This window comes from Pseudophryne corroboree, chromosome 8 (genome assembly GCF_028390025.1).
Source record: "Pseudophryne corroboree isolate aPseCor3 chromosome 8, aPseCor3.hap2, whole genome shotgun sequence".
NCBI classification, from domain to species: Eukaryota; Metazoa; Chordata; class Amphibia; order Anura; family Myobatrachidae; genus Pseudophryne; species Pseudophryne corroboree.
In genome coordinates, this window is record NC_086451.1 from 284,853,270 (window position 1) to 284,877,126 (window position 23,857).

At 46.1% G+C, this 23,857-nt stretch overlaps 1 protein-coding gene across 3 annotated transcripts in view; it reads right to left on the reverse strand.

The window, feature by feature from the left end:
* SMARCA1 (SWI/SNF related, matrix associated, actin dependent regulator of chromatin, subfamily a, member 1) overlaps nt 1–23,857 on the reverse strand; it is a 504,496-nt gene that overhangs the window by 280,969 nt on the left and 199,670 nt on the right. The gene's annotated exons all lie outside the window — the stretch shown is intronic.

Here is a 23,857-nt window from a genome sequence, read left to right on the forward strand (position 1 = left end):
TGGAAGTAGCTTTCAAAAGATGTTGCATGTAGAGAGAACACAAATAATGTACAAGGGTTCAGTGGGATTCCCCAAAAAAGTTAATTTGAATGAGGGTGACTTCTGCCCGGACTCTATGAACTATGGTGATACGGGGAAGTGTGCAGGTATCCGTAAGGGTTCACCCTGGTGTTTCAAGATAGGCGTGGCTCCTCACATGTGTGCTTACTTTCATACACTTGGAGAAAGCCTGTAAAGGTTTCTTTAAAGCCTCTAAGTAAATACTCCTGGTGCCAAAAATGCGCGGACGACCATCCAGCCTGCTGAAATAAAGAAACCGCTACATGAAAGTACGGCGTCTATTGAAGTAAGCATATATGTGAGCATCATCTAGAAGTATCTGTTTGTGAATATTTGTGGCACACGCATTTTTGGCACCAGGAGTATTTACTTAGAGGTTTTAAAGAAACCTTTACAGGCTTTCTCCAAGTGTATGAAAGTAAGCACACATGTGAGGAGCCACGCCTATCTTGAAACACCAGGGTGAACCCTTACGGATACCTGCACACTTCCCCGTATCACCATAGTTCATAGAGTCCGGGCAGAAGTCACCCTCATTCAAATTAACTTTTTTGGGGAATCCCACTGAACCCTTGTACATTATTTGTGTTCTCTCTACATGCAACATCTTTTGAAAGCTACTTTCACGAAGAACACGTATTGAGAACAATAACGAACTTCCTTACCATCATTCTTGGACAGTGATCTCACGGTGAAATACAACCATCATCTTATCTTTGCGCCAACAGTAGGTTCCATCCTACCTTTTCTTGTTTATAAATACCAGTATTATTAAGCACTGTCATCCCTAAAATTAATATTATTTTTCCCCATTTCACATCCCCACAACTTATCATCTCCCAAAACAAGATGGGAGATAGAACATCTACAGTACACCCTGGTTTTAGGTTCTCTTTTCATTTTCTTAACTATTTTTATTGAAGCAATGAATGATACATTATAATAGTAGAAACACAATAAGGTACCATACATAAAAACAAGCACTTACATTAGGGTCCAATATGTTCAAGTCAAACATGAGAGAAGTATACAATTGTACATATCTTGACAGAACATCGCAATGGCATCCACAGACCATGGGGTACAATAAACAAGAAGGAAAATGTAACATTCCCATGCATAAGATAATATTTCAGAAGACTGACAATTTCAGACATATATATAAATATTAATGAGAAGTAAACGGGCTGTCTTTTCTAATTTATCTCACTTTGTAGGGTTCGGAATGATATATACCACTTGTCGGGATGCCGGCAGTCAGATGACCGATGTCGGCATCCCAACATTGAAGATCACGACATCAGAGGTTTTTTTTAAACCCTACCCTAACCCTTTGGGGGTGGTGGCTAGGGCCAAGGCTGTAACTTGTGTGTGCAGAGGGGGCACCGCACATAGCGCTGCTGGATAGGGGGCGCTGATGGTGGCACTTGTCAATTTTCTGTTTTAATTACTTTCACTTGCAGACCCCCCCCCCCTTTTGAAGCCCAGTATCTCCTGACCACCCCGTCTCCTAACCTGACCTCTTCTGTTGCTAATACCTATACAACATTCATGACCGCGACTTGAGATTTCTTTGTTATTCAGTCACACTGGGGGTGATTCCGACTTGATCGTAGCTGTGCTAAATTTAGCACAGCTACGATCAGGAACACAGACATGCGGGGGAACGCTCAGCACAGGGCTAGTCTGTCCCGCATGTCAGTCCCTGCCACGTTGCTGAAGTACAAAAGCATCGCCGCTGTACTTCAGGAGTAGCTCCCGGCCAGCGCAGCTTTTGCGTGCTGGCCGGGAGATACTCATCGCTGCCTGGCTCGCAGCGGCTGCGTGTGATGTCACGCAGCCGCTGCGGCCCGCCCCCAACATGGTCCGGCCATGCCTGCGTTGGCCGGACCGCACCCACAAAACGGCGGCCAAACACCACCGTGCCGTCGCCTCCCGCCTCTGCCTGTCAATCAGGCAGAGGCGATCACTAGGCAACGACAGCCGTCAGCTGTCACCCATGCGCTGGCGCACTGCGGCGCCGGCGCATGCTCAGTTCTTACCTGATCGCTGTGCTGCGAAGAACTGCAGTGAGCGATCAGGTCAGAATGACCCCCACTGTCCTTTATTACATTTCAAGATGCTGACATACCCGAGATTCTAACCCATTGCCTATGTGCCGATACATAGAAAGGTGGAAAATTCTAAGCTAGAGAATTCTAACTATTTGAAGCTTACCTTGAACTTTGTGAAAAATAATCAGCATTGCGGCTGAGCAGATCTACGTAGTGTGTGGCTGCAAGAGATTGGATGTGTGGCTGCACACTACATAGATCTGCTGAATTGCATTGCTGATTTTTTTTTTTTTTTTAACAAAGTACCAGTAGTACTTCATATAGTGTTCATAGTTTTTATGCAGGATCAAACAGATTAATGAGTAGGGTGTTTGATTACCGGGTTATAGGTTTGAATCCTGGGTATGGCAGTATATTGAAATGTGTTATTTAATAAAGGGTGTTGTAAGTGAATAACAACGAGCTCTCAAGATAAGTGCATGAATGTGGTATAAAGAGGATTTGTGTATATATAAAATGTGGGAAGGGGCATCATAGCATGGGGTTTCTCTGGAATCAATCTTGTCATGCCCCTTCCCCACGAGGCATGCACGTTATGTCTCTAGTGGAAAATGGGGGGAGGGTGCGCCGATTCTGTCTCTGGCACAGGGCACCAAAAAGTCTAATTATGGAACTGGCTAGGGCTAACTGTCCCCAGTGACTAACCCTAATCCTCCCTAGAGCCTAACCCTAACCCCTCCCCCCTTTGCCCTAGCTATAACAGTGACCCTGTTACGTACCTTTGGGATGTCAGCTGTCGGCTAAATGCATCCCAATTTGTATATACTCACCTATAAAACTATGTATGTCATTAATCTAAAGTCTCATGTAAAGAGAAAAATTAGATGGCGCCCGACGGAGTTATTCAATTGTAGTTTAGTTCAGGCGCGATGGCTGCCGGCGTCTACATTTCAACATCAAACATTCACGGACAGCAACATGGCTTTATCTTAAATGCTACATTATTTATTTTGACACATAATTATTTTCTTTTTGATTCCACATATTATTTACAAGCACTGGGCATGGCCATGGGGACTAAGATTGTACAAAACTTCACTAATCTCTACATGGGCAACTTTGAGGAACAGTACATTCTGAGCTGACCGTATAGAGATGAGATGGTGATCTATAGCTGCTTTATTGATGATTTAGTTATGATTTGAAGATATTGTAGGGGCACAATTTAACATGTGAACTTGTTGACTATATTCACACCAATTCCTTTCATCTACACTTCTATACTTTTGATGTTGATTCTAATAATGTTCTGTATATAGCCTTCTCCGCTGCTGAAAGTAATGTCATCCAACTGTATCATACTAGCTGGGGCTAACAATTATTTACACTATACAAGTGGACATCTTTAGCCATGGAAAGAGTTAATCAAATAATTAATTTACTTCCAATCAGTCCTCTGCCGGGAAAGGATAAGCAACCTGAATCCTTTTGGGAACCTAAAATTTCTTTTCAGGGTTTACCCAAACTCCCTCAAATAAGGTATTTAGCTCATGAGAAGGAGGGAAAGTTACATTAATTTTCCTTTCTTTATAAAAATAAGGACGAAAAAGAGAGAAAAGGGATCTGTCTTCGGTGCACAGAGGTTTATAATGTAACTTTTAATTAGTTGCTTAAAATATGACACGCTTTAACTTTAGCGTGTTTAGCTAATCAACTGATATGTGAAATATTACAAAACACACGAATAACATATATGTGAAAATATAACACCACTGTGAATCACAAACAAAAAAAAAAAAAAAAAAGGAAAAAAATCACATGAACATAAATTTGTTTAAAAACTGAGCGTCTGTTTTAAATCTGTCCTATTAAATCACTGTTTAAATATATATCAATCAATGTTGTCCTGTATTTATTTATGATTTTTGTTACACAGTAACATAATTGTCTCGGAACTGCTACTTTAATGTTTCTCTAGATGCCTTTGGCAGAATGCCCAGACTCCTTGGGGTTTGGATACACACTATATGTTGCAATAATAAGATTTTACTTACCGGTAAATCTATTTCTCGTAGTCCGTAGAGGATGCTGGGGACTCCGTAAGGACCATGGGGAATAGACGGGCTCCGCAGGAGACAGGGCACTTTAAGAAAGAATTAGGAATACTGGTGTGCACTGACTCCTCCCTCTATGTCCCTCCTCCAGACCTCAGTTAAGGAAACTGTGCCCGGAAGAGCTGACAGTACAAGGAAAGGATTTTGGAATCCAGGGTAAGACTCATACCAGCCACACCAATCACACCGTATAACTCGTGATAAACTTACCCAGTTAACAGTATGAACAACAACAGAGCATCAAACCAACCTGATGCAACCATAACATAACCCTTATGTAAGCAATAACTATATACAAGTATTGCAGAAGAAGTCCGCACTTGGGACGGGCGCCCAGCATCCACTACGGACTACGAGAAATAGATTTACCGGTAAGTAAAATCTTATTTTCTCTAACGTCCTAGTGGATGCTGAGGACTTCGTAAGGACCATGGGGATTATACCAAAGCTCCCAAACGGGCGGGAGAGTGCGGATGACTCTGCAGCACCGAATGAGCAAACTCAAGGTCCTCCTCAGCCAGGGTATCAAACTTGTAGAATTTTGCAAACGTGTTTGAACCCGACCAAGTAGCTGCTCGGCAAAGCTGTAATGCCGAGACCCCTCGGGCAGCCGCCCAAGAAGAGCCCACCTTCCTTGTGGAATGGGCTTTTACTGATTTTGGAGGCGGCAGTCATGCCGCAGAATGTGCAAGTTGAATCGTGGAGCAGATCCAGCGAGCAATAATCTGCTTAGAAGCAGGAGCACCCAGCTTGTTGGGTGCATGCAGGATAAACAGCGAGTCAGTCTTTCTGACTCTAGCCGTCCTGGAAACATAGATTTTCAGGGCCCGGACTACGTCCAGCAACTTGGAGGCCTACAAGTCCCGAGTAGCCGCAGGCACCACAATAGGTTGGTTCAAATGAAACGCTGATACCACCTTAGGGAGGAATTGGGGACGCGTCCTCAATTCTGCTCTGTCCATATAGGGAACTTTGAGGTCAGCGGTTGACCGAAAGAGACCTCACCGCTGACCACAAAGTTCCCACCATTGGTTACAATGGAGCGCATAGGCGCTACATTGTAACACTGCCGTGTGCCGCCTGTCAGACAGTACAGGAGCACACAGCCGATCAGGAGGGTGCCACAACGTGGCGCTCCCTGATTGGCTGAAGAAACCCACTTAGACATCAGTCAGAGGGGGTTTCTGGCATTCGGGGAAAGGGGTCCCATGTGAAAACATAAGTCCCCTTTCAGTTCGTGGTCGGGTGTCCCGTTTTTTTATTTTTACAAGTACGTGGATTACAAATGGATTATCCGAGGAGCCCTCTACACTGGATTTGGTGAGTAGGATTTTTTCAACAGGTACACCATGGATTCTACTGGAGAAGAGGACCGACCCTCGTGTGAACATAAGGTAAGTATGTGTATATGGTGGTGTGTATGTATGCATTAAAGTTATACTTTCAAGGTGTGTGTGTAATGTCTTTATTGGGGTATTTTTTTTTAGTAGTAGTACTACAGGTACCAGCGGGCCCGGTTTTCCGCCGCATGCTGGTACTTGTGGTTCTCCAAGTACCAGCTTGCGGGGGAGGCTTGCTGGGACTTGTAGTACTGCTACTAAAAACAATATTCATTACTTTCAACAAAGGCTATCAGCCCCCCATCCGCAGCCCATTGGATGGGGGGGACAGCCTCGGGCTTCACCCCTGGCCCTTGGGTGGCTGGGGGGGGACACCCCTTGATTGAAGGGGTCCCCACTCCCCCAGGGTACCCCGGCCTGGGGTGACTAGTTGGATATTTGATGCCACGGCCGCAAGGCACTGTATAAAAGTGACCCCCGGCTGTGGCATTATCTGTCCAGCTAGTGGAGCCCGGTGCTGGTTTCAAAAATACGGGGGACCCCTACGCTTTTTGTCCCCCGTATTTTTGGAACCAGGACCAGGCGCAGAGCCTGGTGCTGGTTGCTTAAATATGGGGGAACCCCTGTCAATTTTTTTCCCATATTTTTGCAACCAGGGCCGGCTCAAAGAGCCCGAGGCTGGTTTGGTTTAGGAGGGGGGACCCCACGCATTTTTTTTTTTTTTAAATTATAACATTTCCCACCCCTTCCCACTGAAAAACATGCACGGATCTCATGGATCCGTGCATGCCTATACAAACACGGGATAAAAAAGCAGGTCTGTTTTTTTTTAGCACTTTTTCACGATTTGTATTTTAGCACGGCAGTGTTTGGCTATTGTCGGCAGTGTTTGTGTTTTGCACTTTTTAGTAAATGACCGATTTCTACCAAATTGCAGGCGTATTTGACCGATGGTGTATTGATTCGGGATTTTTTCCTAGGACTTCCAAAATATTACGAATGCCCTCATCACTGCCGTGATTTTTGCTTAGTAAATTACCGAGATGACACTTTGAAGAAAAAACGGCATCTCGGACAAAATCGGGACCTTAGTAAATATACCCCATGGTGTATTAGACATTACATAGGACATAAATGATGCGTTAAAATGTAAAAAGTCACAGCATATGTCTGTGTGGGTGTATATTTAATTGTAGTTCTGTATTAATATTCAGGGTATTATAAACCCTATCAATTATGTATAGTATCAATTATTATAACCCTTGTGTATTAATAACGTTTCTCAGTTCTGAAATCACCTTGTCTTCCGTGTCTTATTTATGTTGTTCCATTACGAATTACATGTCCTCCCTCAAATTCTACATATTAATCATTATTATATATAAAAGTATAGATACCTTTTTCCCTTTACAAGTAGTATTTCTGACTGATTAGGTCACAAAGTTTTATATAATTCAACAGTATCTTATAAGTATCAGTGCAAGTTATAATAATTGTGGAATGTATAGTAACCTAATATTGCTAGGGTATAAAAAGGAGATAAAATCCCCAGTGGTATGCCAGTCCCACTCTCCCGGCGCTGTTAATAGACTTATATATATATATATATATATATAAAAAGATTTTTTGTATAAATACAACCAGTATAGATAAACAGCAGCGTATGTTTTGAGACTTGGTTAGGGTCTCTAGCATAAACAAAATGGAAAAAATCTAAAAAAAACATTGCGCTATACAGTATATAAATATAAATGTGCCAATACAACAGTAAAAATTAAGTTTGATAAATTAAGTTTGAAAGAATGGCTGTGGAGTTGTCAGAAATGAGGTCGGGAGACTGTTTATATATACAGGTTGAGTATCCCATATCCAAATATTCCGAAATACGGAATATTCCGAAATACGGACTTTTTTGAGTGAGAGTGAGATAGTGAAACCTTTGTTTTTTGATGGCTCAATGTACACAAACTTTGTTTAATACACAAAGTTATTAAAAATATTGTATTAAATGACCTTCAGGCTCTGTGTATAAGGTGTATATGAAACATAAATTAATTGTGTGAATGTAGATACACTTTGTTCAAAGCACAAAATTACAAAAAATATTGGCTAAAATGACCTTCAGGCTGTGTGTATAAGGTGTATATGTAACATAAATGCATTCCGTGCTTAGACTTGGGTCCCATCACCATGATATCTCATTATGGTATGCAATTATTCCAAAATACGGAAAAATCCGATATCCAAAATACCACTGGTCCCAAGCATTTTGGATAAGGGAGACTCAACCTGTAATATAATAAAATACCTTTTATTTTATACCAAATAGTCCACCAAGTGGAATGTAAGAATAAAACATATATATATTTAAGAAAGCATCAAATAGTTAATATATATAGAACATTCCAGAGTACATAGGTAACTGTTGTAACAGCTCTAATGGATATGCTGTAATATAATTAAATAGATACTTAAGTGTCCTTTTTAGAGACAATGTGCATCAATAGTTGCAATCCTTTGTACGATCCACATAAATACAGCTATTGGCTTTAAATGCCGGCGTCCCGGCCACGATAGTTAGTTCAAAGTGGGCTGGAGGTTTTATATTTACCGCCTGTAGCTTTCCACAAATGTGAGAGAAGTCGTCCCTCCTTTCCCGGTGGTGAGGCTATCACCGCCCCGGGCGTGATGTAACGTATGTCCGTGATACGGATGAGAGTCGAGGGACTCACCGATCTCTCCCGCTGAGATAATGTTGCCGTCTCCCCTCTCCCGGTGGTCCTTCACTTTATATAAATATGATTGGAACCGTACCGTGCCAAGCTCCCAGCATGGAGCAATGGAAAGAGCAAAAAATTGGAGTCTCCGGAATTCCTCCTTACTCCCTCCAGGCTAAACACCGGCAGCTGGACCAGGTAAGTTCCTTTCCAAATGTGGATGCAGGTAGATGAATCAATTAGCCGCCAACGCGTTTCGAGTTATAGTAAACTCTTCCTCAGGGCAGAATCATATTTATATAAAGTGAAGGACCACACTTTTAATTGGATGAAAGAAAAAGCATTATATATTTTTTGACATATGAAATAAATGTGTTAATTTTTATACAAAATACTACACTATATGTCATTTTTCTCACTCTATTTGCATGGATATATACCTATAAGGAATTTCACGGTTTGAAGAATTTTGGAGGCAAGCAAGATCAAAGTCACTTAAAGAGAAACCATTTGGGACATTTGAATAGACTTTATCACTACACCCTCATACTATAACTCATCTGTGTTATTTCAACCATTTCTTTACAACTTAACATAAGGTGGTAGCGCCAAAAATATTTTCAAATATTTGTCTTTTTACAGTAAGAATACAAGTCTGAGAAAGCCGCCGAGTACCCGGAAGCGGAGAGGCGGAGAAATGCGTCACGTGACCGGGCTGCAATCTGTATGAATCAGCGCTCACTGTTAGCCGCGTCTTTGGCTGTGGACATTTGGCACACTGGCATAAAAGTCGAGAAAGGGAGGAAGGAGAGGGAGCGCTCCCCGACTTGTAAGTCCTTGATGGATCCTTTTGCTCATCAGTTTTAAACAGTTGTAAACAGTTATGAACATTGGTCCCCGCAAACTGCTACGCACGGGAGGTAGGAGTTAAATTACCAGTGACATTTTCAGAAATACGCTCATTTTATTGGATCCAATTATCAATGGACTAACTTGTTAACACGAATGGATGACTAATATGAGCAGTGAGCAAGATTGCATGCCCTTTCAATATAAGTCTATTAATTATTCTATTTGTTTGTGATCAATTATCTTTTAACTTGCTATTCTATGTATATTATATGGCCATATATGCTCTGTTTGTGAGTATAAATATATTTTTATTATATGAATGTGACTGGACAGCGCTTCCTATTGAAACTTCGGTTTTAAATATTTTGATTGCTTGCTATAAGGGTTGTCTGCAATTAGCCCGTATTAGGAAGCTGCAGCCCAGTCCCAGATCCACGTTTACCAGCAGTTTAAGGATTAGGTGCCGAGTATTTTTGTTTATTTTTGTGCCAGGTAAAAACGCAGGAGTGGCTGCAGAAACGGGGGAGTGGGTGGCCAAACGCAGGGCATGTTTGTGACGTCAAACCAGGAACTAAACGGACTGAGGTGATCGCAATCTAGGAGTAGGTCTGGAGCTACTCAGAAACTGCAAGAAATTATTTAGTAGCAGTTCTGCTAATCTTTCGTTCGATATTCTGCTTAGCTAAGATACACTCCCAGAGGGCGGCGGCCTAGCGTTTGCAATGCTGCTAAAAGCAGCTAGCGAGCGAACAACTAGGAATGAGGGCCATTATGCAACACACCGTAATGCCCATTATACATTATGCAACACACCGTAATGCACTGTACACATAAAGCCACACACTGTAATGCTTGGTGATATATATACTGGGGAAGGGGGGTGGCATGGTAACAAACACTCATACAGTGGGTCCTAGGGGCGGGGGGCATTGTGACACAAACACACACAAATAAATACAAACATACATACATACAGTGGGTCCCGGAAGAGAGGGGGGGTGCATGGTGTCATACACATACACACACACACACACACATACAGTGGGTCCTGGGAGAGGGGGGGCATGGTGACACACACACACACATACAGGGAGTCCTGGGGGAGCAGCCTTACAGCTGGCGTTATTAGACTTAGTACCTTTTGCCTTGTCCTGAAAGGCGGGCTCCCTGATGATAACTATACTTCCTGGCCACTGCTGCTAGCCCGCGCAGTGGATTAAGACGCGCTGGGGGTTGTGGAAGTGCTTCCGTACATAGCTGTAAAAAATACCTTAAAATGTCTGCCGTCGGTGAGACAGGCGCTATAGAGGTCAAATGTGACCTCTAGCATCTGTATCCTCCTTGGTGGTGGCCATTTTTGTTTGGGTTTTTTTTACACTGCACTGTATGGAACCGATTCCGCAGCCCCCAGCGCGTCTCACTGCGGGTTCTGCGGTGGATAGCGGTAACTGGGGCAGCGGCTGATTCCGTGGATGCTCCTGATTGTTCGTGGATGCTCAGGCCCGGGAGCACCCATGGAATCAGCGCCTATGCTATTGTCTAAATATTTGAGCTGCATGTTCGGGGAGTGAGGTGGGATGACGTCACAACGATATCGTACATCAATATCGTTCAGTGTGTATGCAATGGTGATCTCCCCGAATTGGCAATCAGCAATAATAGGATTTTAATTACCTACCGGTAAATCCTTTTCTCGTAGTCCGTAGATGATGCTGGGGTCCACATTAGTAGCACGGGGTATAGACGGGTCAACTAGGAGCCATTGGCACTTTAAGAGTTTGAGAGTGTGGGCTGGCTCCTCCCTCTACGCCCCTCCTACCAGACTCAGTCTAGAAACTGTGCCCGAGGAGACGGACAACTTCGAGAGAAGGATTTTACACAGATAGTGGCGAGATTGACACCAGCTCACACACAAGGCAAACCAAGCTAACTAGCTTAAAACATCAGCAATGGCTGAACAAGATTACTTCCCAAGTAAAAAAAACAGTATGTAACTAAGAACGAGGCAGTACTGAACTAAGTAACCACTGCAGGATCACGAAGCGCTGGGCGGGCGCCCAGCATCGTCTACGGAATACGAGAAAAGGATTTACCGGTAGGTAATTAAAATCCTATTTTCTCTTACGTCCTAGAGGATGCTGGGGTCCACATTAGTACCATGGGGATGTACCAAAGCTCCCAGAACGGGAGGGAGAGCGCGGAGGATCCTGCAGAACTGATTGACCAAATTTCAGGTCCTCAGAGACCAAAGTATCGAACTTGTAGAACTTTGCAAACGTGTTCGACCCAGACCAAGTAGCCGCTCGGCAAAGCTATACAGCCGAGACACCCCGGGCAGCCGCCCAGGAAGAACCCACCTTACGAGTAGAGTGGGCCTTAATAGACGTAGGACACGCAATCCTGCCGTAGAATATGATGCTGGATAGTGAACCTGATCCAGCGAGATATTGTCTGCTTAGAAGCAGGACACCCAAGTTTCTTGGGATCATACAGGATAGAGGGGGTAATTCCAAGTTGATCGCAGCAGGAAATTTTTTAGTAGTTGGGCAAAACTATGTGCACTGCAGGGGAGGCAGATATAACATGTGCAGAGAGAGTTAGATTTGGGTGGGTTATTTTATTTCTGTGCAGGGTAAATACTGGCTGCTTTATTTTTACAATGCAAATTAGATTGCAGATTGAACACACCACACCCAAATCTAACTCTTTCTGCACATGTTATATCTGCCTCCCCTGCAGTGCACATGGTTTTGCCCAACTGCTAAAAAAAATTCCTGCTGCGATCAACTTGGAATTACCCCCAGAGTCCGATTTTTTGTGACGATCAGTCCACTTCACATAGATTTTCAGAGCCCTTACAACATTCAAGGACTTTGATGAGATTGAGTCAGTAGCCACTGGCACCACAATAGGATGGTTGATATGAAATGCTGACACAGCCTTTGGTAGAAACTGCTGACGTGTCCGGAGCTCAGCTCTATCTTCATGGAAGATCAAGTAGGGGCTCTTACAAGTTAAAGCCCCCAACTCCGACACACGTCTAGCAGAAGCTAAGGCCAACAAAGTGACAGCCTTCCACGTGAGAAACTTGACCTCAACCTCCGGCAGAAGTTAAAACCAATCCAATTGGAGAAATTGTAGCAACATGTTAAGATCGCAGGGCGCCGTAGGCGGCACAAAGGGAGGTTGGATGTGCAGAACCCCTTTCAAAAAACTCTGAACCTCAGGAAGGGAAGCCAACTGTTTCTGGAAGAAAATGGATAGGGCCGAAATCTGGACCTTTACGGATCCCAACCTCAGGCCCATATCCACACCTGCTTGCAGGAAGAGGAGAAACTGTCCCAGTTGAAACTCCACCGTAGGAAACTTCTTGAACTCACACCAAGATACATATTTTTTCCAAATACGATGGTAATGTTTAGATGTTACTCCTTTCCTAGCCTGTATCAGGGTAGAAATAACCTTGATCGGAATGCCCTTCCGAGCTAATATTTGGTGTTCACCCTCCATGCCGTCAAACGTAGCCGCGGTAAGTCTTGATCAGCGAACGGCCCCTGCTGCAGCAGGTCCTCCCGAAGAGGAAGAGGCCTTGGCTCTTCTAGCAGTAGATCCAGAAGATCCGCGTACCAAGCCCGTCTTGGCCAGTCCGGAGCATCGGCTGAAATCTTGTTCTCCTTATGAGTTTTAGAACTGTGGGAATGAGTGGAAGAAACACGTACACCGACCGGAACACCCACGGAGTCATTAGGGCGTCCACCGCCACGGCTTGCGGGTCCCTCAACCTAGAACAATACTGCCGAAGCTTCTTGTTGAGATGAGAGGCCATCATGTCTATTTGAGGTACACCCCAAAGATCTGTTACCTCCTTGAACACCTCTGGATGGAGTCCATACTCTCCTGGATGGAAATCGTGTCTGCTGAGGAAGTCCGCTTCCCAGTTGTCTCCTCCTGGAATGAAGATTGCTGACAGCGCCAACGCGTGTTTTTCTGCACAGAGGATGATTCTTGTTACCTGACATTGCAGCTCTGCTCTTCGTTCCGCCCTGTCGGTTTATGTAAGCTACTGTCGTTACATTGTCTGACTGCACTTGAATAGCCCGATCTCGCAGAAGATGGGCCGCTTGGAGAAGACCGTTGTAGACGGCTCTTGGTTCCAGAATGTTTATTGGTAGTCCGGCTTCCAGACCTGACCACTTCCTTGGAAGGTCTCCCCTTGAGTGACTGCACCCCAGCCCCGGAGACTTGCATCCGTGGTTAGAAGGATCCAGTCCTGAATACCGAACTTGCGGCCCTCCAGAAGGTGAGGTAATTGTAGCCACCAGAGGAGTGAAATCCTGGCCTTTGGCGATAGACGTATTCTCTGGTGCATGTGTAGATGAGATCCCGACCACTTGTCCAGGAGATCCACTTGGAAGGGTGGAGCATGAAACCTCACATACTGCAGAGCCTCGTAAGAGGCCACCATCTTCCTCAGAAGGCGAATGTACTGATGAACTGACACCCGTGCTGGCTTCAGGACATCCCGTACCACTGTTTGTATAACCAACGCTTTCTCTTCCGGAAGAAACACCCTCTGCACTACCGTGTCGAGGATCATTCCCAGAAAGGACAACCTCCTGGTCGGCTCCAAATGTGATTTTGGAAGATTCAGGATCCCTGAGTAGATGGGTCGTTAAAACAATGGACTGTAACAGCTTCTCCTTGGACGATCCCTGTCACAACTGAGGGCCTGAGCTGACGGGAGGCAGCCTCAGTTGTAGGGGCTGAGATGTACCGGAACCTGGGAGGTTGTATCAGACCCCTGGACATGTAAGTAACATGGATAATAACTGCCCGAAGGCGTGACCACGACAACTTGGATAAAAGTCAATGATGTTTATTATGACAACTCCGCAATACAGCAGCAGTAAAAGAAAACGTAAAAGTCAGCAAAGAATAAATACAGTTCCTGGGTACTACAGGATGGCAGGAGCCACAGGGCACTGGTAGTGTGAGATAGTTCTTATGATCTTCTAGATGGAAAGTCCTTACCAGGCCCGACTGTAGCAATGGAGATAACCCAGGATTGTGCCAGCTGGTGTTCCAGGAAAAGCTGGGTTGCTGAAGATAAAACAGCTGCTGTGGATACTGGCTGGAACCAGACTGTTGTTAGCACGGAGTGGATACTGGCTGGAACCAGTTAAATAATAAATGAACTTGGGAGCGATGAAATATGAACTGAAATGTAGAACTTGAGAGCGGAGAAATAATAATACCGGTGGAGAGTGGTAAAGTGTAGAAAGGACACCGGCCCTTTAAGGGAAGCTGTACTCTGCTGGAAGCTGAGCTGGAAGCAGGTAATGTTGTAGCTGGAAACAGATGAATCCACAATGGATTGGAGAGTCAGGCTACACCGCAGGTGGAATGCTGGTGCGGGTCTCTATGGTGGAAGTCTTGAGACAGGAGCTGGAACCTGGAAGACAATCACAGGAGAGAGACAAACAGGAACTAGGTTTGACAACCAAAGCACTGACGCCTTCCTTGCTCAGGCACAGTGTATTTATACCTGCAGCAAGGAAGGGATTGGCTAGGCAATTATGCAGATTATCAATACTGAGAACAGATTGGTGGAAATGATCAGCTGACAGAATCCAAGATGGCTGCGCCCATGCAGACACTTGGAGGGAAGTTTGGTTTGTAATCCATGTGGTAATGAAAACAGTAATGGCGGCGCCGGCCACCGGAGACAGGAGGCGCCAGGCTGACAGATGCACATCCAACCACGCGGACACAGCGGAGGCCGCGGCTGACGTAATCGCCACTCAGACACTCTGCATGCAGAAGTTCAGGGACGGCGGCGGAGGCCGCGGGAGACGCCATGCCAGGTGTAATATGGCGTTTACTGTGACAGCGTCCCAGAGTGACAGGAGAGGATACAGGAATGTACACATCAGGATAACAGATGGGATCCGGTCCTGGAGCGCTGAGCCAGCCTTAGGAGGCATCTGATGGGTAAGAAATGGCGTCCAGATACCCGGATCGTGACAGCACCCCCCCCTTTAGGAGTGGCCCCAGGACACTTCTTTGGCTTTTGAGGAAACTTGGAATGGAATCTCCGGACCAAGGCAGGAGCATGGACATCAGAAGCATTGGTCCATGAACGTTCCTCAGGACCATAACCCTTCCAGTCAATAAGATATTGTAGTTGACCGTAACGGTGACGTGAGTCCAGGATCTTGGCCACTTCATACTCAACGCCTCGTTGAGTTTGGACTTTCGGAGTTGGAGGAAGTGAGGAATGAAACCGATTCAAGATCAGCGGTTTCAACAGGGAAACATGGAATGTCCTGGGTATTTTTAAGAAGGGAGGCAACTGGAGTCTGTAAGCAACAGGATTGATGACTTGTTCAATCTTGAAAGGACCGATATAGCGAGGTGCAAACTTCATACTGGGAACTCTTAACCTCAAATTCTTCGTGGATAACCATACCCGATCACCCACCTTGAGAGCAGGAACTGCTCGACGCTTCTTATCCGCAAACTTCTTGTACCTGAACGATGCCTTGAGCAGAGCTGATCGTACGCTCTTCCAGATATTGGCAAACTGATGCAAGGTGATATCCACTGCGGGAACAGAAGTTGCTGGAAGCGGTTGGAACTCAGGGACTTTAGGGTGGAATCCAAAGTTAGTGAAGAATGGTGTTGAAGCAGATGAAGAATGATACTGGTTGTTATGACAGAACTCGGCCCAGGGAAGTAATTGAACCCAGTCATCTTGAGAGGAGGACACATAGATGCGGAGGAAGGCCTCCAAGTCCTGATTCACCCTCTCGGTTTGACCATTGGTCTGAGGATGGTAAGCCGTGGAAAACTTTAGCTTGACTTGGAGGACTTGACATAAACTTCGCCAGAATTTGGCTGTGAATTGAACTCCTCGATCTGAGATAATTTCTTCAGGAAGACCGTGGAGTCGGAAGATCTCTTGTATGAATACTTGAGCCAACTTGGAAGCTGACGGAAGACCGGTGAGAGGAATGAAGTGTGCCATCTTGGTGAACCGGTCAACTACCACCCAGATGGTATTGAACTTGTTGCACATGGGTAAGTCTGTAATGAAATCCATCGACAAGTGGGTCCATGGTCGACGGGGAACGGATAGTGGAACCAGTTGCCCCGCAGGCGACTGGCGGGATACTTTATGTTGGGCACACTTTGGGCAAGATGCAATAAACTCCAAGACGTCCTTTTTCAGAGTTGGCCACCAATAGGACCTAGAGATAAATTCCAGGGTTTTTTGGATACCTGTATGTCCGGCAAAACGGGAAGCATGGGCCCAATGCATGAGCTTCTTCCTTAGCATCGGCTTCACAAAACTTTTCCCTGATGGGGGCGTAGAGTCCATCCCTACCGTGGAGAATGCCAACGGATTTATAATAGGATGCTTGTCTGAAGACTCTGACTCATTTTCTTGCTCCCATGAGCGGGAAAGGGCATCGGCCTTGCGATTCTGAGAGCCCGGACAGAACTGGAGTTTAAAGTCGAACCTGGAAAAGAAAAGTGCCCATCTGGCCTGACGAGGGTTGAGACATTGTGCGCCCTTCAGGTATAAAAGGTTCTTGTGGTCTGTAAGTATGGTGATTGAATGAGAAGCTCCCTCCAACAGATACCTCCACTCTTCTAGAGCGAGCTTGATGGCTAGCAACTCCTGGTCGCCAATGGCATAGTTGCGCTCAGCTGGGGAGAACTTCCGGGAGAAGAAACTGCAAGGGTGTAAATGGCCATCTTTAGCCCTCTGAGATAACACCGCTCCTACTCCAACGGAGGAGGCATCCACCTCTAAGATGAAAGGAGAGTCGATGTCAGGCTGTTTCAGAACAGGCGCAGAGATGAACCTTTGTTTTAAAAGATGAAATGCTTGCATGGCTTCTTCAGACCACTTGGACGGGTTAGCACCCTTCTTAGTGAAAGCAGTAATAGGCGCCACAATGGTGGAAAAGTCTCGTATAAACTTTCGGTAATAGTTGGCGAACCCTAAGAACCTCTGGACCCCTTTGAGGGTTAAGGGTACCGGCCAATTTTGGATTGCTTGTAGTTTCTCAGGATCCATCTCTAGTCCGGAACCGGACACAATGTACCCTAGAAACGGAATGGACTTGACTTCAAAGACGCATTTTTCTAATTTGCAATAGAGATGATTGACACGGAGACGGGACAGAACCTCTTTAACCAAAAAACGATGTTCCTCTAAATCGTTGGCAAAAATGAGGATATCGTCTAGATAGACCACGACATGACGGTATAGAATGTCTCTGAAGATCTCATTGACAAAATGCTGGAAGACAGCTGGAGCATTGCTCAATCCGAAGGGCATGACGAGGTACTCATAATGTCCGTCACGGGTGTTAAAGGCGGTCTTCCACTCGTCACCCTCACGGATCCGGATGAGATTGTATGCACCTCGCAAGTCCAGCTTTGTAAAGATGGTAGCTCCGCTAACTCTGTCAAAGAGCTCAGTAATCAGGGGTAAAGGATAACGGTTCTTGATGGTAATGTCGTTCAAACCTCTGTAGTCGATGCACGGCCGCAGACCACCATCTTTCTTTTTTACAAAAAAGAAGCCTGCGCCGGCTGGAGAAGAAGAAGGTCGAATGAACCCCTTTGCTAGGTTCTCTTTAATATATTCCTCCATAGAATGCGTCTCAGGCAGAGACAACGGATAAGTTCGGCCTCGAGGTGGAACCTTCCCTGGAACGAGATCAATCGGACAGTCCCATTCTCTATGAGGAGGAAGGATATCAGCAGAAGCTTTACTGAACACATCCGTGAAATCTTGATATGGAGGAGGTGGAACATCAGACGACCTGGGGGAGGAAGAACAGACAGGCAATACTTTAAACAAACATGTCTCAGCACAGGAGGAACCCCATGCCAGGATTTGCATAGTCGTCCAATCAATTGTAGGATTGTGAAGACGGAGCCATGGAAGGCCCAGGACCACAGGATGTGTGGCTCTTGGAATCACTAAAAAAGAAATAAGTTCGGAATGAAGAACTCCCACTCTCAAACGAACTGGTAGAGTCCTTAAAGAAATAACTGCATCAAAAATTTTGCTGCCATCCACGGCAGTTAAAGAAATGGACGAAGGAAGTCTCTCGGTGGGTAGGGACCACCGTTTAACATAGGCTTCGGTAATAAAGTTCCCAGCTGCTCCGGAATCAAGGAGGGCAATGACGTTCCGATAACGTTGAGCAACTTGAAGCGAGACTGGGAGATTACAATCTTGAGGAGATGGAGAGGAGATCATTACTCCTAGCCGGCCCTCTCCTTGGCGAGCTAGGATTTGGAGTTTCCCGGACGTTTGGGACAGGCATTAATGGTGTGAGACGGAGCTGCACAATAGAGACAGAGAAACTCGGAGAGACATCTTCGGCGCTCAGCAGGAGTTAAACGGGAACGGCCAAGTTGCATGGGCTCATCTTTAGATGGTGACAGTTGACGAGGAGGAGGAGCAGAAGATTTTGGAGCAGATGATCTTCCACGCTCAGTTGCTCTCTCTCTGAAACGTAAATCAACTTTCGTGCAGAGTGAGATTAGCTCATCTAACTTAGAAGGTAAGTCTCTGGTAGCTAACTCATCTTTAATACGCTCAGATAAGCCATGCCAGAATGCAGCATACAGGGCCTCGTCGTTCCATGCCAGTTCGGATGCCAGGATCTGGAACTGTATCAGATATTGTCCTACAGTACGTGACCCCTGGCGTAAACGGAGAATCTCGGATGAAGCTGAGGTTACCCGGCCTGGCTCGTCGAAGATGCGCCTGAATGTTGACACGAAGGCAGTGTAGGAAGATAGCAGGGTGTCGGACCTCTCCCATAACGGTGATGCCCAATCAAGGGCTGAGCCACTGAGAAGAGAAATAATGTAGGCAATTTTTGTACGGTCACTGGGAAAATTGCCAGGTTGTAGCTCAAACTGAATCTCACACTGGTTGAGAAATCCCCTGCAGAATCTTGGAGATCCGTCAAATTTTGCTGGCGTTGGAAGATGAAGACGTGGAGCAGAAATGGGTAAGGTGGGTGGGGTTATAGCTGGAGTCACTGTGGTTGACGCACCAGACGCGCCTGATCCACGGAGAGTTGTCTGAATCCCATCCAGCCGAGTAGAGAGATCCTGGAGACAGCGGATGATGTGGCCCTGTGCAGCCTTCTGATGTTCTAGTCGGGCTGCCAGTTCTTGCATCGGCCTGGCCGCTTGATCCTGGTCTCCGGCTGGATTCATTAGGTCAGTGCTTACTGTCACAACTGAGGGCCTGAGCTGACGGGAGGCAGCCTCAGTTGTAGGGGCTGAGATGTACCGGAACCTGGGAGGTTGTATCAGACCCCTGGACATGTAAGTAACATGGATAATAACTGCCCGAAGGCGTGACCACGACAACTTGGATAAAAGTCAATGATGTTTATTATGACAACTCCGCAATACAGCAGCAGTAAAAGAAAACGTAAAAGTCAGCAAAGAATAAATACAGTTCCTGGGTACTACAGGATGGCAGGAGCCACAGGGCACTGGTAGTGTGAGATAGTTCTTATGATCTTCTAGATGGAAAGTCCTTACCAGGCCCGACTGTAGCAATGGAGATAACCCAGGATTGTGCCAGCTGGTGTTCCAGGAAAAGCTGGGTTGCTGAAGATAAAACAGCTGCTGTGGATACTGGCTGGAACCAGACTGTTGTTAGCACGGAGTGGATACTGGCTGGAACCAGTTAAATAATAAATGAACTTGGGAGCGATGAAATATGAACTGAAATGTAGAACTTGAGAGCGGAGAAATAATAATACCGGTGGAGAGTGGTAAAGTGTAGAAAGGACACCGGCCCTTTAAGGGAAGCTGTACTCTGCTGGAAGCTGAGCTGGAAGCAGGTAATGTTGTAGCTGGAAACAGATGAATCCACAATGGATTGGAGAGTCAGGCTACACCGCAGGTGGAATGCTGGTGCGGGTCTCTATGGTGGAAGTCTTGAGACAGGAGCTGGAACCTGGAAGACAATCACAGGAGAGAGACAAACAGGAACTAGGTTTGACAACCAAAGCACTGACGCCTTCCTTGCTCAGGCACAGTGTATTTATACCTGCAGCAAGGAAGGGATTGGCTAGGCAATTATGCAGATTATCAATACTGAGAACAGATTGGTGGAAATGATCAGCTGACAGAATCCAAGATGGCTGCGCCCATGCAGACACTTGGAGGGAAGTTTGGTTTGTAATCCATGTGGTAATGAAAACAGTAATGGCGGCGCCGGCCACCGGAGACAGGAGGCGCCAGGCTGACAGATGCACATCCAACCACGCGGACACAGCGGAGGCCGCGGCTGACGTAATCGCCACTCAGACACTCTGCATGCAGAAGTTCAGGGACGGCGGCGGAGGCCGCGGGAGATGCCATGCCAGGTGTAATATGGCGTTTACTGTGACAGCGTCCCAGAGTGACAGGAGAGGATACAGGAATGTACACATCAGGATAACAGATGGGATCCGGTCCTGGAGCGCTGAGCCAGCCTTAGGAGGCATCTGATGGGTAAGAAATGGCGTCCAGATACCCGGATCGTGACAATCCCTTTATCAGCAGAACGTCCAGATATGGAATTATGTTCACTCCCTGTCTGCGGAGGAGAACCATCATATCCGCCATCACCTTGGTGAAGACCCTCGGTGCTGTGGAGAGGCCGAATGGCAGTGACTGAAACTGATAGTGACTGTCTAGCAGTGCGAATCTGAGAAAAGCTTGATCCGGTGGCCAAATTGGAATGTGGAGGTATGCAATCTTGATATTCAGGGATACCAGGAATTTCCCTTCTTCCAGACCTGATATCACCGCCCTCAGAGACTCTATTTTGAACTTGAACTCCCTTAGAAAGGGGTTTAGCGATTTTAAGTTCAGAATGGGCCTGACCGTACCATCCGGTTTTGGAACCACGAAAAGGTTCGAATAGTAACCTTTGTTTTGAAAATGGGGTGGAACTGGTACAATGACCTGTGACTCCACCAACTTCTGGATGGCTTCCTGTTGGATAGCAAAGCTGTGAAGTCTGATTTGAAGAAACGGTGAGGAGGGAGATCTTGAAACTGCAGCCTGTACCCCTGGGACACAATATCTTGAACTCAGGGATCCAGGCCGGGCGACACCAAGATGTGACTGAAATGCCTGAGTCTTGTCCCCACCGGCCCCACCTCCAGGCCGCATGGACCACCGTCATTCTGAGGACTTTGGCGTACCTAAAGCAGGCTTCCGTTCCTGGGAACCCGCAGCAGCAGGTTTCTTGGATTTAGGCCGACCTCCTCTAAAGAAAGTGTTGGACGGCTTGGCCTTTCTTGGTTTAGCAGTCCGAAAGGACTGAGATGCAGCTGAAGAAAAAGGTTTCTTCGTAGCAGGTGCAGCTAGGGATGAAAAGGTGATTTACCCGCTGTAGCCGTGGAAATCCACGCATCCAGCGCTTCCCCAAACAGAGCCTGACCTGTGTAGGGTAGGGTCTCCACACCTCTCCTGGATTCCGCGTCGGCAGACCACTGGCGCAGCCAAAGTCCTCTACAAGCTGAGACAGACATGGAAGATATCACTGTAGCCATGGAACCCAGGTCTTTCAAGGATTCCACCATAAATCCTGCAGAATCCTGAATGTTACGTAAAAAAAAATTCAACGTCACTTTTATCCATTGTATCCAAATCTTCAAGTAACGTGCCTGACTACTTTACTATAGCTTTGGAAATTCATGCACAGGCAATAGTAGGACGGAGCATCACCCCTGAAGCCGTGTATATGGATTTGAGCGTAGTGTAAATTTTTCGATCAGCCGGTTCATTTAACGCGGTAGATCCTGGAACAGGTAAAATCACCTTCTTTGAGAGTCTGGGAACAGACGCATAAACTATGGGTGGGTTTTCCCATTTTTTCCTATCCTCCTCAGGGAAAGCAACCAGAAACTTTCTAGGAATCTAAAAAATGTTATCCGGGTTTTTCCAGGCTTTCTCAAATATAGCATTTAATTCCTTAGATGCAGGGAAGGTTAGCGAGACTTTCTTATTGTCAGTGAAGTAAGCCTCCTCAACCTGCTCAGGTGTTGTATCAGCAATATTCAACACATCTCTAATGGCCTCTATCATCAACTGCACCCCTTTTGCAAGAGATGCTGCCCCGCGCAGCACATACCCATCACCGTCTGCCGTGTCAGAATCGGTATCCGTGTCATCTTGCATAATCTGTGCAAGAGCACGTTTGTGGAAACATACAGTAGGGGGCCCTGAGGTAACAGAACCGGACCAAACTGCCATAGAGTTCTGTAAAGCCTGAGTTGCAGACTCATTCTGTGCAACCCTAGTAGAAATCTGAGAAAACGAGATTTATGGTAAGAACTTACCGTTGTTAAATCTCTTTCTGCGAGGTACACTGGGCACCACAAGGAATAAGTGTAGAGTAGGATCTTGATCCGAGGCACCAACAGGCTCAAAGCTTTGACTGTTCCCAAGATGCATAGCGCCGCCTCTTCTATAACCCCGCCTCCGTGCACAAAAGCTCAGTTTTCGTTAATCAGTAACAGGTAACAGAGACGACACTCGTTAGTAGACACACACACCACACACTCACGACAGGAGAGGGTGTCAATGGCTAATGCCATACCAACCTAAAGAAGCTAAGTGCGTCAGGGTGGGCACCTTGTGGAGCCCAGTCTACCTCGCAGAAAGAGATTTAACAACGGTAAGTTCTTACCATAAATCTAATTTTCTGCTGCGGGGTACACTGGGCTCCACAAGGAATAAAATCGGGGATGTCCTAACGCTGTTCCTTATGGGAGGGGACGGATTGCAGCGGGCACAAGAACCCGGCGTCCAAAGGAAGCATCCTGGGAGGCGGACGTATCAAAGGCATAGAACCTTATGAACGTGTTCACTGAAGACCACGTAGCCGCCTTGCACAATTGTTCAAGGGTCACACCACGGCGGGCCGCCCAAGAAGGTCCAACTGACCGAGTAGAATGGGCTTTGATGGTAGCAGGAGCTGGAAGACCAGCCTGTACGGTACATAATCATGTGCAATTACCATTCTAATCCATCTGGCCAAGGTCTGCTTGTTAGCAGGCCAGCCACGTTTGTGAAAACCAAACAGTACAAAAAGAGAATCCGACTTCCTAAAGGATGCAGTTCTCTTCACATAGATACGGAGAGCCCGTACCACTACAAAGACCACTCTTTGGAGGACAACTTGGGAGAACTAAAGACCGGTACCACAATCTCCAGGTTAAGGTGGAAGGAAGATACCCCTTTAGGCAAATAACCAAAGCGCGTTCAAAGAACCGCCAGGTCACGATGAAAAATCAGATAGGGGGACTTACAGGATAATGCAACTAAGTCCGAGACCCTTCTAGCAGAGGCAATAGCCAGCAAAAATAAAACCTTAAGGGAAAGCCACTTAAGGCCTGCAGACACAAGAGGTTCAAACAGAAACTCTTACAAGGCCTCCAGAACCACCGATAAATCCCAAGGGGCCAGAGGTGGCACATAAGGAGGCTGAACCCGTAACACCCCCTGAGTGAAAGTATAAAGATCAGGCAGGGTAGCAATCTTTCTCTGAAACCATACCGACAAGGCAGAAATGTGAACCTTGAGGGAGGCCAGACGAAAGTTCCATGGAATTGCCAGTGCATCCATGAACGCTGCTTGAGGATTCCTTGAGCTTGCTCCTAAGACCGGAA